Raw genomic sequence first — 11,697 nt, forward strand, 5'->3', positions numbered from 1 at the left:
CCTTGCATGTACTAACCCATTCTTTTCAGCAGCACCAAAAACATCCTTTCTGGATTAGGTGGGATCTGAGGAAAGCAATTTTTGGAGTGAAATTCGCAGAATTCCCTAGACAGCCTGAGCCCAATAGCAACTATTTGGCCAAGGGGAAGAATGAGATCAGCCAGGCTGGTAACCATCTCCATGTAAATATGCAGGTAGAGCCAGAGAGTACCAATGCATGAGTAGGTTTATGGACACCTCTCCATCTCAGTTTTGTTGAATTTCTTGAAATCCCAGCTCCACTTTCGTCTTGTCCTTGTTTCATATCAGGTTGCAGGATGTAGGGTGGGATCCTGCTGGTGTCTCATAAATGCATAAATCCCTCTGTGGAAGTGGCTGGGAAACTGAGGAATGGCATTTGTAATTGTTACAAGGTCTGGTTTCACTGGTTTCACTGGTTTCACAATGTGAAATGGCTCAAATTCAAGCAAAACACAGAGAAAATAAATTGAGATGTTTGCTCCACTTTGGTCCCAAATTCCTCAATATAAACAGCACTTCTGTCTTTAGTCAGCATCTAATTCTGCCATGGTTTCACTCTGTGTGACTGAGAATTTCTTTCTGCTCCATTTTGGAAGAGAATTGGCCTCAATTTGTAGAATTCTATTGGGGCAGAAAATGAAAGGGGCTGAATTTCCCATGTAGCATTATGGGGAGAAATTTTGTTAGGCTCCATAGTCTCAAAGAATGTCACGGCCAAGATCCCATATTGCATCTGCATCGCATAAATTTGCACACACTCGTTTTGTTTGTTTGTTTGTTTGTTTTATTTATTTATATACCGCTATTCCAAAGATCATAGCGGTGAACAGCAAGTAAGCTAATTAGCAAGTAAGCTAATTTGCCCCCAACAATCTGGGTACTCATTTTAGCGACCTCGGAAGGATGCAAGCCTGAGTCAAGCTTGGGCCCTTTTGCTGGTCTTGAACTCGCAACCTTGTGGTTTCGAGTGAATTGGTTACACTAATCCATCCACCTCCTGAACACTAACTTTGTGCAATTGATGATATCTCTGCCAGTGTGTCTGCTGACTGTGGAATAATACACAGCAGCCGTTTCTGGCATCCCAGTGAATCAAGTGGGACACTGAAGACACTTACAACAAATATGTACACATCATCGATGAATGAACACCTGCTTGTGCAATGGTTACGCTTGTGGAACTCCACTTATGCATCCATGAGATGAATACAGGAGATATACAACAATTAAAACTTCAAAGTGTACACTTTTCAAGTGTGAAGATATATCATTGAATACCGAAGTCTGGATCATCCAGGTCATTGTATTTCCTGTTTCTATGTTTGGTTGTGAAAGCTGGAGAGTGGAGAAAGCTGATAAGAGGAACATCAACTAATTGAAAAAGAGATATATTGGCCTGAGTTCTGTTGGTTTGTCTCAGCTAGAATAAAGCAATTCAAATTAACTGTTAGTAAAAAGGCAGGTAAATTGAATTGGTCTACTCTTTCTGAAAGGGCAGCTAAGAAGGAATAGACAAGGTCCTAAAGTATAGGGACATATCACTGAATACTAAAGGGTCCGAACAGACAGGCCAAAATACAGCTGCTTTGGGTCACTTTGGAGGTATGCTGTTTAAATGATGCATGCATCTTAAGAGGCCAGAAGCTGCACCAACCCTGTGCTCTAGTCCTTAGGACTAGAGCATGGCTTTGGCGCAGCTTCCAGCCTCTTAGGATGCATGCATCATTTAAACAGCATACAGTCTGCCCTCCCCTTATGTGGGGGGGGGGGGGGGTTTTTTCTGGCCCCCCCCCCCGTGAAAGGGAAAAAACATGGCTGCTCAAGCCCCATTCAAGTGTATGGGGCTCGTGCCTGCGGCAGTGCGCAGGCCATAGGCAGTGTATGGGCCATTGCTTCTTCCAGCACAGTGCTGCTCCTTCCAATGTATGCCAGAAGGCATGTAAGAGGTGCCTGCGTATGACACAGGCACAGTGTACATCCAAAGTGACTTGAAGCAGCTTTATTTTTGCCTGTCTGTTTGGGCCCCAAAGTTAGGATCGCCCATGCATTTCCAGGTATGATTTTGAAAGGTGAGCAGTGAAGAAAGCTGATAAGCAGAGAAACGACTCACATGAAATGTGGCTCTCGAGGAGAGTTCTGCAGACACTGCCGACTGTCAAAAAAGACAAATAAATGGGTCCAACAGCAAATCAGACCTGAATTCTCTCTAGAAGCCAAGATAACTAAACTATCATGCTTTTGTCATATCATGAGAAGACAGGATTCACTAATAAAGACAATAATGCTTGGTAAGGTAGAAGGCAGCAGGAAAAGTGAAAGCCCTCATTACATGCAGATAGACTCCATCAAGGAAATTACAACTGCCCTGAGTTTGCAAGATCTGACCAGAACAGTGGATAAGCTGGGATCTTTGAGGTCTCTCATTTCTAGGTACACCATAAATCAAAGTTGACTAGAAAGCAATTAATAACAACCACAAAAAAGTACGACTGCATATTTAAGGGAATGTACGTGTTCCCATGACACTGAAAGGAATCCAAACATCATTTTTGTATCTCTTTGGACTTCTTGTATGAGAATGCAAACTTGTCTTAAGCCTTCACACATTTGCAAAGCTCACTGGGTGACAGAAAAGAAAAATGGAATTAACTTTTTAAAAAATACACAGAAAAATGCAAACTGAAAGCAAGCAAAAGCAGGAAAACATGGCCCTGTGACAAATCAATGGGTTCAGCTGCAAAAACAAATGGATATGAAAGAACAGGAGGACCAGAGGATTGTTGGCAAAGCATTGGCTGGTATCCTGTTCAGTATTTACAAGATTGTAAACCAGACCTTGTAACATTTGGGATTAATATTTATGGTTGTTGACAACTGAACATGACTCCCAAAACCAGTCCCTTAAGATAAGCAGTGCCCCCAAATGAAGGGTTTCTGAGGTGCTGCATATTAGACCAATTACATACATGACATCTGTAGACTACTGTAGTCCTTTTTCAGTTATGGGGGATGATGGGACATGCAGCTGCAGCAGGACCCTGCAGGTTCCCTTTAACTGACTATTTCAATGCATGACCAGGAAAGCATTGAAGCTTTCATTCTCCAGCTTCTGCTTTGCAGTTTGAGGCTAATAAAACATAGGAAGACTGAGACTGCAAGTAAACTGCAGAATTAATGCAGTTTGGCACTGCTTTAACTGCCATAGCTCCAGGGGTTTGTAGTTTGTTGTGGCACAAGAACTCTCTGACAGATAAGGCTAGATATCTCACAAAACTGCAGACCCCGGAATTCCATAGCATGGAGCCATGGCAGATAAAGTGGTGTCAAACTGCATTTATTTCTGCAGTCCAGATGCAGACTATGTTTGCCGATGCAAGATTTTAGCCATTGCTTGGGTATTTCCCCCTTGGGGTGGGTGTGCTTAGCAGAAAAAAGTACCGTACCTGCAATGAATCATGTGCCACTTTAAAGCACAGGTGAGTAAAAGTATGACTCTGGAGTTGCACATGATCCTGACTCTTTTATGGTCTTCAGTCCCAACACATTCCACAGACACACCTTTATTCTTTTTTAAAAAATTGAAACATATTTTCCCACTTCTCAAAGGTAGCTACAGATGACTTCAGCAATTTTCTCTTCACTCTAAGAAACTGTGCAGTTTTGGAAGACTATTCCCAGTGAGAGAACAGAGATATGGTTTTCTGTGCAAAAAACGATAGTTCTGCACAAAGATGTGTTTTTCCTGCACAGAAAAGAATTACAGGGAAAAAAAGGTGGAAATTTAGTGTAGAATAAGCCCTAAAGTTAAAAAATTCTCAGTCAGATTCTTCTTTCAGGGTTTCTCAACACCCAAGAAACACATTTTGAATGTTTTTGAATATTATTCCCATAGCATGTTGTCTCCTAGTCAAAGTGAACCGCTTCTCCTGAAAGCTGCAGGAGCTTTAAAAATGTTGCAGGGACCACTATAATAACGTTTTTAAATATCGGTATTTTGAAATGATGTGTAGATTTCTGTTTGTGTTCAGCTTTTCCTTTCTTCTTTTTTCTTTTTGCATTTCCTTCTTCTTTTCAAGTTAATTACTTAAAGCATTTATGTGTTGCCTATCAGCTCACCCCAATGCCTATAGTCATGTGCAACAGATTCTTAATTTTTCTATTTTAAATTATTATTATTATTATTATTATTATTATTATTATTATTATTATTATTGGTACTCTTTCTCCCCATTTTCTGACATCTCCTACTGAAGTCAAAGCTGTCCTCAGCTCCACTTGGCCTTCTACAAAGGTGGCTGCATGGTTAATTGGCCAGGATCCTGTATGGAAGTTACCATGCATGACCCCGAATTATGCACTCGTGGAGGCTACAAATTCACAATCCTTATCTAGCCCCTAGTTTAGGAGATGCCCCGAAACTGTGAAAGGCTCCCAAAATCAGGCAGCAGTCACTGGGATTGATGGGAACCTGTTCCCTTATCACTCAGCAGTTGCATCCCTCACCAACCCACAGAAGCACTCCCTAGCATGGAGTGCAATTGCAACAGGGATCTTGGTTCTGCCTGTTTGCAAGAGAGGTCACTGATGTGAAGGGATGCAAATGGTTGCTTCCCAAGTTACAGGGCAACAGACCCCCATCAGTCCTAGCAACTGTTGCCTGATAAGTGGGGAACAGAGATCCAGGGTGGTGCAGTGGTTTGAGTGTTGCACTATGACTCTGGAGATTAAGGATCAATTCTGCACATGAGCATAAAACCCACTGGTTCACCTTGAGCAAATCACACTCTCTCAGCCTCAGAGGATGGCAATGGCAAACCCCTCTGACGAAACTTGCCAAAAAAATCCTATGATAGGTTCGGCTTAGGGTGTGCCTCAACAACAAAGTGGGAAAATGTGAGCACTGAGTAAGCAGTCACTTCATAGTTACAATGCTTACATATTCGTAACTGCCACACAGGATTCTGGCCTTTATCTCAAAGACTTCCTTGCCACTTGACAAACTGAAACATCAGACCCTCCAATTGTCCCAATTTGACAGGGACCATCTAAATCAATCCTCCTCCATCCCACTTTTTCAGTTGCTTTTAATATGTCTCAGTTTCTCTCTCTTCCTCCTTCCACTTTCCCCCTTGGTCTTCATCTTAATTCCATTGCTGCAAGCGGAGTTCAAAGTGCAAAAGAAGTTTACACTCCATTGACTCAGGAAGAGGAGGGGACGGGATATCCTCAGTACTCTTCTCCTGCACCATATCTCAAATGAGTTGATTTTCTTCTTATCCTACTCCCTCACTGTTGTTACCCATGCTGCTCGATATAAATTTTGGAATCAATGATAACCCTTAATGACCCCTGGATGAACTCTAGCAGCCTGTCCTCCATTACTGGCAAAGCGAGAGGACATGTACACCTCCCCTAAGGGAGCACCCATATTAACATCTCAGAGGGTCCGGGGAAGTTGCATGAAGGGATTATCTTAAGGCTGGGAAGAGTAAAAGGATTGCCTTCCCTGAAGCTATCAACCTCCTCCTCGAACCTATTGTCCGAGTGGCATAAGCCCTTTTTACTATCTAAAGCAGACATCCAGGTGAAAAGAAAATCTTTAGAACACCTTTGTTTCGGCCAAGCCAGCCTCTTTGCCTCAGGCCAGATTTGGCCGATAAAAAGTCCCCACTTTGGCTGCTCAGCGCGCCATTTTCAAGGTCTACTCACTCCACATCAGTCAGACCTCTGTTCTGGTAGCCAGCATTTCTGCTCACTCCCAGGTTGCGGAGCAGACTTGTCTCACTGTCCAGCACCCCATTCGCTTATAGGAGGGAATCTACATTCTGGTAAGCATCTCCATTAGTAACACCTGAAATCTGTTCCCATTTTCCAACCCTAATTTTCCTGAGTCCTGAGTGTGTGTGTGAGTGTATGCGCAACGCATGTGTTTTTCCCCTATTTCAATAAATTAGACATCTAGTTATTAATATCCGTCTCAGCTTTATTTATTGGGATCTCCTGGTCTACTCCGTATACATATCGGGAGGGCGATTTCGGTGGGCTCTCGTAGCCAGCCCCTCTTGCAATATTTGAGCTAACAATAATAATAAAATTCCCCTAAACGGACCCTTGGCTACACTGTCCAGCTCTCACATTCATTCATGGTGATGGGGAATTGTACAATTCCAACTTTAGTGCTCAGTGGTATATTTTTACTCTTTAGGATTTTTTCTAATTCTTTTATAGCTTCCCTCCTCATTCCTAATCCTTTTCTGCTCTCTTGACTACAGTCCCCATTCTGATCAATATTTGATCCAAGGTACGGGAACTCTTTTACTGTTTCGACTGCCTCATTGTCTAGGTTGAATTTGATATCATGGTTCCCATTTTACTATGCCATTGTATATAATGGGACTTGAGCATCCAGGGTATTGGTATCCATGGGGGGGGGGGGGTCGTGAAACCCAACTGCAGCAGATACAAAGTACAACTTTTCACACACACACACACACACACACACACACACATATATATATATATTACAAAATTTTAAAAAACTTATAAACAAATTATTCTAAACAAACACATATAAAACAAATATTCTAAACATACATCCATACATTTACATAACTTAAACCTACAACAAAGGACATACGGATTTTGTTTCCTCTGTTATCTGTAATTTCTTATTCCTAGAATAGATGACTTTTGAAATTCTCAAAATACCAATACCAATGTTCTATCATATTAGAGATTATATATCTCTATATCCAATAAATCTGATATTTTTATTTTAACATAACTGTGAATCTATAAATCTATTCTTAATTCTATAATTTCATTATTTGACATATGCATCTATAATAACTCTCTATATAACATCAACAAATAACCTTGTTTTGAAGTTTTTTGTAGCTGATTGCCAGTTTGTAAAAAGTTCTTAAATTGTCTCCACTTATCTTAAAACCTAACATTAACTAATTTCCATTATTAATCCAATGCAATTTTAGGCTGCATCAATAAAAGTATAGTGTCCAGATCAAGGGAAGTAATAGTGCCACTGTATTCTGCTCTGGTCAGGCCCCACCTGGAATATTGTGTCCAGTTCTGGGCACCACAATTCAAAAAGGACATTGAGAACTGGAGCCATGTGTCCAAACGACTAAAATGGTGAAAGGTCTGGAAACCATGCCCTATGAGGAACGACTCAGGGAGCTGGGGATGTTTAGCCTGGAGAAGAGAAGGTTAAGAGGTGATATGATAGCCCTGTTTAAATATTTGAAAGGATGTCATATTGAGGAGGGAACAAGCTTGTTTTCTGCTGCTCCAGAGAACAGGACCCGGAGCAATGGATGCAAGCTACAGGAAAAGAGATTCTACCTCAACATTAGGAGGAACTTCCTGACAGTAAGGACTGTTCAACAGTGGAATGCACTCCCTCGGAAGGTGATAGACTCTCCTTCCTTGAAGGTCTTTAAACAGAGGCTGGATGGCCACCTGTCAGGGATGCTTTGAGTTGGATTTCCTGCATGGCAGGGGGTTGGACTGGATGGCCCGTGCGGTCTCTTCCAACTCTACAATTCTATGATTCTATGATTCTAATCATCATGTAAATCATCATCATCATCATCATCATCATCATCATCATGTAATCTGTCATTCTCATCCAATCTTTTTCAAATTTATGTACAGTGGTGCCTCGGGTTACGAAATTAATTCGTAACGCGGCCGCTTTCGTAACCCGAAAAGCCTTCGTAAGCCGAATTGCCATAGGCGCTAATGGGGAAAAGCCGCGATTCCGTGTAAAATAGCGCCGAAAAGCACCAAAAGTTTTTTCGTAACCTGAAAAAACATTCGTAACCCGGAACAATAATTCCCTATGGGATTTTTTCGTATCCCGAAAATTTCGTAACCTGGGTATTTCGTATCCCGAGGTACCACTGTATCAGTTTATCCCTTAACAATTGTGTGAGTTTATCATACTCAATATATTCTTGCACTTTCTGATAGTTCCGGAGCTTTTTCTTATTTCCAGAGCTTAGCACATGTGACTCTGGCTGCAGTGAACATGTAAAATAACACTCTTCCATGATTTTTTCCCCCCGAAACCCTCATTGATCATTCCTAACAAATAAATCTTTGGTTTAAATTCTAGATCTATCTGTAAAAGTTTATGTAATTGCTTTTTGTATCTGTAGCCAGTAGGTTCTTGCTTTTGTACACAGCCACCATAAATGAAAAAAGTTCCCCTTTCTTTTTTTTTTTAATTTTTTAAAATTAATTTTATTAACAAATTTTTACAACACAACATATCAATCTTTTAGCATACACAACACAACATAACATAACACAACATAACCCACTCCCCACTCCACCCACCCATACCACCCTCCAACATTTAAATTAAAACCTATGACTTCCATCCTCTTTGCGTAGTATGTTACTTCTAGTATCTCTTATACACAACCTATTTATCTCACCTATTCTTTTATCATCTTCTTCACTACTAACTATACTTACATCTTATTCTTCCTATGTGTTTCTTTACCCCTTATTTCCTTCTCCGTTATGAATGCTATACTTATTCAATAGATATTCAAATAAAAATACCCTCGAAACAAATACAATCTACCATCAAGTTAAGTACCACAAGCTCCCCCATTGCTTCCTCATATATTCAAACACTAAGTGCCATTCGTGGTTAATTTTTTTAGAGATATTCCCTAAAGATTTCTCTCTTATTATTTTAGTTAATTTATCCATTTCTATTATTTCCATTAGCTTCAATACCCATTCCTCTTTCTTCGGTATATCCTTTGATTTCCATTTTTGTGCTAATAGCATTCTTGCTATTGCTACCATATAAAAAAGTTGTTTTCCGTATTTCGTTTCTATTTCATTATCAAATATACTCAATAGGAAGCTTTCTGGTTTTAATTCTAACTTAATATGTAAAATTTCACTAATTAAGTCTCTAATTTGTTTCCAATTTTTTTTACCCTTTTGCAGTTCCACCAACAGTGTATAAATGACCTCTTCGCATTTCCAACATTTGTTGTTTTTATTTTTATAGATTTTTGTTAATCTTTCTGGGGTTAAGTACCAGTGATAAAACATTTTAAAACAGTTTTCTTTTATATTTTGTGATGTTGTATATCTCAACCCTTTTATCTAAACATGTTCCCACTTCTCTAATTGTATATTATAACCAAGAGAGCTAGCCACTTTACCATCATATCCTTAATGGTTTCATTTCCCATATCCAATTGTAGTAATTTTCTATAGATTTTCCCGATTAGTTTTTCTTGATCATTGATTAATAGTGTTTCTAACTCTGTTTTGTTTTCTTCCTCACCATATTCTTTTATATCTTTCATCACTCTTTCATAGATCCTCCTATAGGCAAACCATCCTGCATCAAAACCTATTTTCTCCAATTCCCTTTTCTTTGGAACATTTCCAACATCTATCATTGGTGTTTTTTTATAAATCTTGCACAATCTATCGGGCATTAAATGTCATCTATATTGCATTTTATACGTATTCTCTTTAACATCCACACTTGCTGTATATTTCAATCTCCTTTTCCAAGTGTTTTCCCATTGTGCGTAAGGAATATCTCTGCCAATGTCCTGTGTCCACTTTGTCATTGATTCTTTAATCATTTCTGGTTCCATATCCAATTTAAATAAATACTTATAGATTTTTGAAAGAAGTTTCTCATCTTCAGTAGTTGTTAGTAGTGTCTCTAACTCTGTTTGCTTATCTGTTTGACCATATAAACCATTATCCATTCTGAATCTCTCCTGTATTTGCCTATAAGAAAACTATTGGATGTTGTATCATTCCTGTCAGTTCATCTAGTGTTTTAATTCTCAATTTATTTGAAGCTTCTTTCATCAGAATGTCCTCATACAATTTTTCCAAGCCTTGTTGGCTAAGAAAAGATCTGCCCAGTGCCCCAGAGTGCCAGCTTCCCATCCAATCTTCCATGCCCATCCCATTCACTCAAGATAATCTTGGTTCTCATCCTGCCCTATTGTGAGTTTTGCAGCCAGACAAATGAGATTTGCTCAGAGAGCTCACTCTGCAATTGCCATCTCCTTCATATCCTCCTCCTCTTCTTGAGATAACCACCCAGGTAACCACCTGGGCAGAACAGAGGGCATATTATACCCATGGCAAAAGCACTCACTATTTCTCCATTGTGTTTGTGGATAACAGCTTCCATGTGCCCCTGAGGCCTCACACCCTCCACACAAGATGAGGGAAGGTAGAGCCACGTAGTTGATTTGCCAAGCTCACCCCTTCCATTTTATGCAATCTTCTTTCTGCCCTCGGCACGGCAGGAGGGAGGAGGCTAGGTTGGCAAATGGCTGCCTAAACCATGCCAACTCTTGGGGTTTGTTTGACTTGATTCATCATTTGCACTGGGTAGATGGGTGGAGGCTGATGTTTCCCATTTTCCTCTTAACGTCCCAGGTAGAGCCAGCCTTTGTTTATGTTCTCGAAAGAAAAGCCTTTCGGGCTTTGGGTGTGAAGAAGGAAGGGCCCCACCATTTGACTCTCTTGTCTATCTACCTCTGTGGCAGTTCATGTGCCTACAAGCGGTCAAATTGCCAATTGCTGTGCCAAGTTTATGTGGGTGCAGCCATGAAGAATCCACCCACAACCCGCTGGCACTGAGTGCACTGAATTCTGGGAGAAAAGACTTCCAGTTTAGGGCCTCTCTTGGCTTCAAATCCTCTCTACTTCGACCTTTTTGAGACACCACTGACTCTTCCTCTAGTTGTTTAAGCAGAGCCTGGATGCCCAGCACTTAGCAGGACCTTTAGTACTGTCAGGGACTGGACATGCTGCCCTCCTGGGTCCCTTCCAACTCTATGATTCAATAGTTCCTCTTATTATACCCCATGTAGATCCCTCTCATGTGAATCAACACATCCCAGGCCTGCACAGCTGGGATCTGGAGGTGATGTTGCAGCTAAAGATTTACATTCCAGAGTGGCATTTTATTTTAGAGATGAGTCAACACTTTCTACCTAAATTTGGTATTTAATAAGCAGTCCATCTATACTGTAGAAATAATGCAGTTTGACACCAGTTTAACTTCCATGGTTCCATCCAACAGAATCCTGGGATTTGTAATTTTGAGAGGCACCAGCACTCTTTGGCAGAGAAGGTTAAAGATCTTGTAAAACTATAAATCCCAGGATTCCATAGGATGGAACTGTTAGAGGTACCATCTTCTATGGAGGGGTCCCCCACCAGTGGAAATAATGAATCCTTCAGTGACATGAGGCCTTTTCTGATGTGACTTCTTCTTTATGCAATGCACTTCCCATGGAGGCCCAACTGGTGCCAGCATTGGATTCTTTTAGTTTCAACTTTTTAGCCCTTTCTGCTGTTATAACTTGGTGATTTATTGAATAAGTTTTTATCCTACAGTATTAAAATTACACTGGGCTCTCAGTACCACATGCCATATTACCCAATGGTGGGGCAAGCACATGGGCACACTGACAGAGGTGTTTCATGTCATCGTCCATTGAATAGTGTTAGACCTGAGCTTTTACATTTTGTGCCATCTGCAGTGGGGCCCAGAACCAAACCTCTGCAGATGGGAAGGGCCTGCTGTGTTTTTATCCAGAGTTGTTTCAAATTGTTTATATTTTGTTTTGATTGTACTCTGCT

This window comes from Sceloporus undulatus, chromosome 3 (genome assembly GCF_019175285.1).
Source record: "Sceloporus undulatus isolate JIND9_A2432 ecotype Alabama chromosome 3, SceUnd_v1.1, whole genome shotgun sequence".
In the NCBI taxonomy this organism is placed as follows: domain Eukaryota; kingdom Metazoa; phylum Chordata; class Lepidosauria; order Squamata; family Phrynosomatidae; genus Sceloporus; species Sceloporus undulatus.